This window comes from Sturnira hondurensis, unplaced genomic scaffold (assembly GCF_014824575.4).
Source record: "Sturnira hondurensis isolate 20B ecotype Veracruz unplaced genomic scaffold, ASM1482457v3 Scaffold0018493, whole genome shotgun sequence".
In the NCBI taxonomy this organism is placed as follows: domain Eukaryota; kingdom Metazoa; phylum Chordata; class Mammalia; order Chiroptera; family Phyllostomidae; genus Sturnira; species Sturnira hondurensis.
Genome location: NW_028091124.1, coordinates 3416558 through 3423263, shown reverse-complemented (window position 1 = coordinate 3423263; position 6706 = coordinate 3416558).

The following is a 6706-nucleotide window of genomic DNA, read 5'->3' as shown; positions in this document are numbered from 1 at the left end:
GAGTGGGGACTGTCCCCCACCGCCGTACCAGTGCCACACATCACACCCATGGGGCGTTGCCTGGGACATTCAAACATCACCTTCTCATAGAACAAACAGAACAAACCAAAAATCTGTGAATGCAATCAAAAGCAAACTAGAATATACCTGTGCAACACACACGACCAACCAAGGACCAATGGCAGCCACACTGTGTAAGAACACAAAAACCTTTACAAATATGTTTACAAGTGCCCCCAAAGCAAAACACGTAGAGATAATGACACCAAACGGTTCACAGAAGAAGACTACGGGCAACCAGAAATACACACACAGCTCCAACAGTGATCTCTAAAGCAGAATTTCTGGGTCACATCGGAAACGTGTCTGCTTTCGCCGGGTGAGCGCCACCTGGGAGGGCCAGGAAGACTGCAAATGTGCCCCCTTCTTGATTCAGGGAGAGCAGGGCGTTTATTCGAAGACCCCTTGGAGCAACTAAGTCCGGCCAAGGACATTTTCTTCTGCCTCCGGAAATTGCCGTGATGGAGGGTCAGCGTCCCCTGCTAAGCCATGCAGCTTCCAAGGCACAAAAAGACCGACTCTCACCCTCCCTGGCTCTTATCACACAACCCACCTCGGCGTGTTGTCGCTGATGACGTTTTTGCTGTGTTTCCACAGCTCCTGTTTGCACCCTGTGGTTCTGCCACCGAGACGGCGCCGGGTTTCCGACCTATGCCATCTCCCAGCGCACAGAAACTAATCACTGAAGTTCTGCAGCCTGCCCAAATACATGATTTTTGCCGACCTGACAAAAAAAATAGATATAATTTTGATCTGTGCACACCAGCCAGCTATCGCTGTGTTGGCTGTTGTCATTTTTTTTTTTTTGACAAACTGAGGGAAAAGAGGTCAGTGCCCCTGACTAAACAGTCAGGTATTACATTTTTTTAAAAAATATTCTGTGACACAGTCGCTGAAAATTGCTTAGACAGAAGGATGGAAGAATTTTTATAAAAAGAGCTGACACTGTACAGATAGAGCAAGACTACCAATACTCAGACAAGTGAATAATTTTAACTGCATGAGTTAAATTTCACTAAAATTCAAAGAAACCATCCTGAGAGGCTGTGTCACCGTGGGTCACACCACTGGTGCCTAGGTGCGGCTGGACTTCGGCACTTGGTCGGAATTCGCATCACACCCATCACGCCTGTGTTCTAAGGGTTAAGGATAACAAGCCTAAGAGTACAGGTGCACAGTAGGTGCTTCTTGAACTGCTAGCACCTGACGGCCACTTCTGCACGCAGGAAGCCCTTGGCTTTGGCATTAGACCCTGCTCTGGGGCAGCTGCTGGGCAAATGTGCTGAGATGCTCCGTCCAGGGGAAACCGCCATGTTGAAGGGACACAGAGGTGCCCAGACGTGACTCAGGAAATCTGCGGCAAGATCACAGAGGGAGGCTTGTCGGTGCAGGACCGGAGTGCTCAGTCATCAGGCGGGAAGGTGACACTGGTCTGGTTGGAGGCAATTGAGCACAGGGATGTGTTAGAGTTAAGTCCCTGGGAGGGACACACCTGGCCCCTGCAGGACAGGGTCAGCAGGGAGGTGAGACACACACCAGATTCCTTCCAGAAATGAAAATAAGGACCAAAATGCCAAGGCCTGGGCAGAATCATTCAGACCTGCAGTGGGCACAGCGCCTTGGGGCTCAGAATGGAGGAGGACCCACAGACTGAGTTGGGATAGTTGCAAAGGTGGAGCCTTGCTCAGCCCCTCAGGGCTGGTCTGGCTGAATTCAAACGTTTGTCCAAGAAGCCAAGGGGAGGAAGGAATGTCCCTGAGACCGCAGCTGCGGGAAGAAGAGCATCCACGAGACTGGGTGACAGAAGAGGCAGGAGGAAATACGGCTGAGCTGAAGTCGTTCCCCCAAAGCTACAGAGTCATTTGATTTGACCCAACGTGACTGTAAAAGACTCCTGTTGTGAAAACACAGGGAGAATAGGGGTATTGATCGGGATTTGTTCCCACACTTCACTGCTTCTAGAGTCAGATCTCTGGTAGGGAGTGAACAGTGCGTGTACCAGTCAGGGCTGATCTCAAAAAGCTTCTGTTTAAAACTGTCACTGTGGACTCTCAACTCTTAAATCACGCCCACAGTTCCTGCCACTTAGAAGAAAAGTCATGGAGGACTTTGGTGGGAAAAATAAACAAAATGAAAACACGACTGCATTTTGTCTAACACCCCTTCCCGGGTTCCCTGACCAGGGTCGTTGAACTGTTTTACAATTCTGTGAATTGCACAAAACCAACGCTACTGCAAGTTATTCTTGTGCATAAAAAGGCCGGGATGAGCGACAGGACTTTGGTCACTTGAAAGGGGCACACAGGAAGGAGCAGCGTGGCTGATGGGCCCTGAAGAGAGGTTTCGGTGGGACTGTGCTGGAGCAGAACCGTGCGAGGCAGCCATCCCGCCCCACCAATCACTATTGATCAGTGATTGCCAAGGAGCAACCGCTCTGCCAACCCTGGCACAGTTCGATTTGCAATGAAGGAGAAGGTGTGACTGAATCGACAGACCAAAGTCCACTCATTCTGATTGTATACTTATGTGTACATGCATATGTATTCAGAATGTATTTGTTCGGTTTGTGTATAAGTAGTCAGAACTGCTAATGGTGAAGTGTTCCAAATACCTATAAAAGTTTTAGAAGTTAGTCACTTGTAAATCCCATTGAGCATTTTACAGGCCCAGATTTAACTCAGCGGGGAGGGAAGGCTGTAAGTACAAGGAGTGTGCTCCCAGCTGGCCACCATTTGGGAACAGACTGACTTGTCTCGCAGGAGAGCTTTAGAGAGACCCTCAGAAGTGACTGCAGATCCCAGCCCTCCACCCAGAGGGTCGAGCGGGGAAGAATGGACCCTCTGGCTTCCACTCCTCTTGGCCAAGGTGGGCAGGGGATCAGGGTCCTGAGCCTCTGGCGAGGATGTGCAGGGACCTGGCAGGTCCGACCTGGTCAGTGCTTGGTGATGACAGGGATGCTCTGAGACAAGACACAAGAGACGTGTGGTATGTGTGTGAGGAGGGCTCCGTGCAGTTCCGCCCTTGAGCCATTCAGAGAACTACCACAGACACCCTGGCATGTCCCCAAGGGGACCGTGGCTTGGATCCCCATCACGGCCGGGGCCATCCTGGTCAGAAACTGAGGCGAACACACAGCTGTGGGGAGGAGCACAAAAACGTCCCCCAAACCACGCTAACGTCCCCATGGTCCTGACCCACAATTCTACCTTGGCTCCTTTCACTGCCTTTTCCATGAGAAACAATGTCCCGTGGCTCCTGCGCAGGCGTGTGTGGTGCCGATGAGAAGCCTGCATGTTCCTTTCTCTCACTTGGCTTTGTGACTCAACACGACGTACGTTTTAAACGGCTCTTTGAGGCGAAGCCACATTCTCAGCATCTTCACTAACCTCAGGAAAATCGCCTCTTCCAGGGGGACCATCCCTGTCATAAGTTTAAATGGTCCCCAGAGCCAAAAAAATCCCAGTCCCAGGGCCTGTGACTATTTTACAGCCCAATTCCTGTTAACAGGCCCTAAATCTTCTGTAAGGGAGGCGTCACTAAGTAGAGGCGCGAGCAGCTGCGTCTCCTTGTCTAGTGTCTGCGGCATGCGTATTTCTGCTGGGCTGCACGGCGGTCCCTCCAACTCGGGAGCGCTCTTCCAAGTCCCGTTTGAAGTAGACTGACAGCCACATCCAGGCCTGGCCTGGACTCACAAGTGGTTCCCCTCCAGCACCACCTCTGGACGTCCTTGGACGTCGGTTCTGCTCTCTGACTTGCGGTACTCACCGTGCTCTTCGCTGATGCGAAGCCATGGGTTCGCATGGGGAGCCAACCCCAGCTTTCTGCCGCACACGGACTCTGACATGCTGATGACTCCGCGTGATCAATGAAAGTACCTTTTCAATGGCAACAGCGGCACACACATGGCAAGTGGTCCGGTGGCACCACCCTGCCGAGACGTTCACGGCCACACGAATGATCACTCGCAGAATTTTTTAGTTTTGTTTCGGCAGCCCTTGGCCATGTCAGCTACCAGCCCTTCCTCCCACCGACGTCAGCCCCAGGCGGGCCTGGGAACCCCTGGGAAATCTCACGGAGGCCACAGGCAGAAGCTGGTTTCTCTGGCAATCCAGAGCTGAGTGGCCAGTGATGTGGGCCAATGAAACTCAGGTTCAAACTGAGGATCAACATGTTTCCTGCCCCCAAGCCAAACTTTCTCATCTTTGCAAATGTTCATCGCCTTGCCCCGGACCCTTTGCTGCCCGGAGGGGTGGTAGGTCGGCCGCCGTCATGGTGCTTCTTGGGAGCCCCTGGGCCTGTCTGTGGCTCCCAGGTTGCTAACTCTTGAGCAAGGTTTGTCAGCGAGGTATCGCCAGAGCCAGAAGCCCTCTGGCATAAGCCATGGCACATCCACACAGTTGGCTCCTTATCACGGAGCTCAACTCCGTCCAGCAGTAAAGAACCTCAAGTGTGGTGGGTCCCGGGTCACGCCTGGGTGGTCCACAGGCCAAGGGTGGCTGAGAGGGACTGAGCCTGTGGCCAGTGCTCCAGCCCGGCCCTGGGAAGTCCTGCCCCTGCTTCCACACCTCGGCGTCCGGCAGGTCGCACTACGGCCTCCACTTCCTCTGTCCTCACTCGCGCCGACTTTCCCGCATCATTTCTTCAAAACGGAGCAGATTAACTCTCTTTTTGTTTCTTTGAGCCCTTGGGGTTTAGATTTTTATTGAGTAGCTCACCACAGCATTTTCTTAAATAGCTCCCTTTCTAAGAATAATTCTAGTTCTAGCCATTAAGCGAATAAAGTTTTGACAGATAGATATTCCTTAAGAGTACAGCACTGTCAGGTTTGCAGGCTAACACAATTCTGATCATTCTACTCCGTTAGCTGGAAGCTTCCAGTTTCTACGGCAGTGCCCTGGCTCCACCACACCTGCCTTTGCTGAGATCCCTTGTACTTGGACCATGACATCTGATATCCGACCCTGAACACACAGCTGAGCGAATAGCACGTCACTTTGACAATGCATTTTAGTGACGTACAGATGGCCGTGCTCTCAGGCCGTGCGTCAAACACCTTTGTAGGATGTTAAATATTCAGAAGTAGGAACTCGGTGTGATTGCCCCTCAGAGCTCACTCAGAGCCACCCGCAGGGGAGTGGGGTGGGGACACCCAGCCCACCATGTCCACGTCCCTTTCAGAGGCAGATTCCTGGAAGCATATTTAAAACCTGGTCCGCAGCACTATTTCAAAGTTGCTTCTGAACATAACCCCAATCACAACGTCTGTTGCCACAACAGCACAATGCCAGCGTGGACAGCTTCAGGCTCGGCCTATTCGAGGACGCGGAGTAAAAGGAACCGCGGGTCCTTTGTCATTTGTGCCTGCTTTGCATTTCTTCCAGGAGACGTGCTCATCTGTACGACCTTCGTCGTTGGGGAATTGAAAAGAAGACGAGAGAAAGTGGGCTGTGATGATCTCAGGCGTCTGCTGGTGGCCCCCGAGCTCTCCCACCCCAGGACTGAGCTGGACACTGAGGAATGGGTTTGAGAGTCTCATGCCAGATTTGCAAGACCATTCTGGGGGAAAAAAGAGCTCAACATTATTTGCCCTTCTCTTCAGAAACCGCTATAAAGCTCAGGAAAGCGTAAGGCCACAGAAGGGCCTGCTCTGGAAAACCCAGCCCCTTCACCAGCGGATTGGCCAGAAGCTGCCCCATCTTGCTGGGCCTGTTTGTAGCAAACCTAGAGCCACAGCTGAGCAAGAAGATCAGCGCGGCACCTGTGCATTTTACAGGGAGCCCGCGAAGCTAACCCTTGTTCAGAGACAAACCAGCAAGGACGGTGGTGCTCAGCCTCCCACTGGTCCATGAGGCCCTGGACACACTCAGGTTCCCTGCAGCGCTGATCAAGTGGCTGTAGCCGAAAACAACAACGGTGACCTTACACCTCCTCCGCCCAGCACCACCCATGGCTCTGCCGGCCTGTCAGGAACAGGTGTTTGCAGAGGCCAAGGCCGAGGCCCAGGGGGACCCCTGCCTCTGTGACGACGGCGATGGCGTAAACATCGACTGGGCTCTCAGCGTGCCGGGCAACATTCCAGACTGTTCCCGGTCAAATTGTATCTGCTTGAAATTCACGTGCTGAGGTCCCAGTGCCCGACTGCAGAATGAGAGGATGACCCCCTCGAGGTCTGTGAACTTGAATCTGCTAGGTCGTTCTGACAGGAGAGAAGCAAATCGCATCCCCATTTCCTAGTTGCCACCGCACGGGACTGTCCCAGCCAGTAAGAGACAGAGTCCCTGCGATTAAAAAGATGACAAATAAGCCTGCAAACACGTGGATGATTGAAATTCTAAATAACAGCTAAAGATAACAGTTGGGGGACACCAGATGGCAGTTCAAGAATAGTGGCTAGGTAAACTTTAAAGATGACATTGCTGTGTGGAGAATATTGAGTTGTAGCCAAATCCCACAGACATCCTGCAAACACTCTTTCCAGCAGGATGAGTTGCAAGAAGGCCACTTTGTAAAGTGGTCCGTCTCACCGAACCTTCGTGACCTCACGATGATTGATCGGTTATTACATTTCTGTTTGCTTGTGTACCGTGCTGGTTCCTGCCTGTTTCTAATCAACACCCAGCTAGGGGAACACACTGTAGAGGATCCA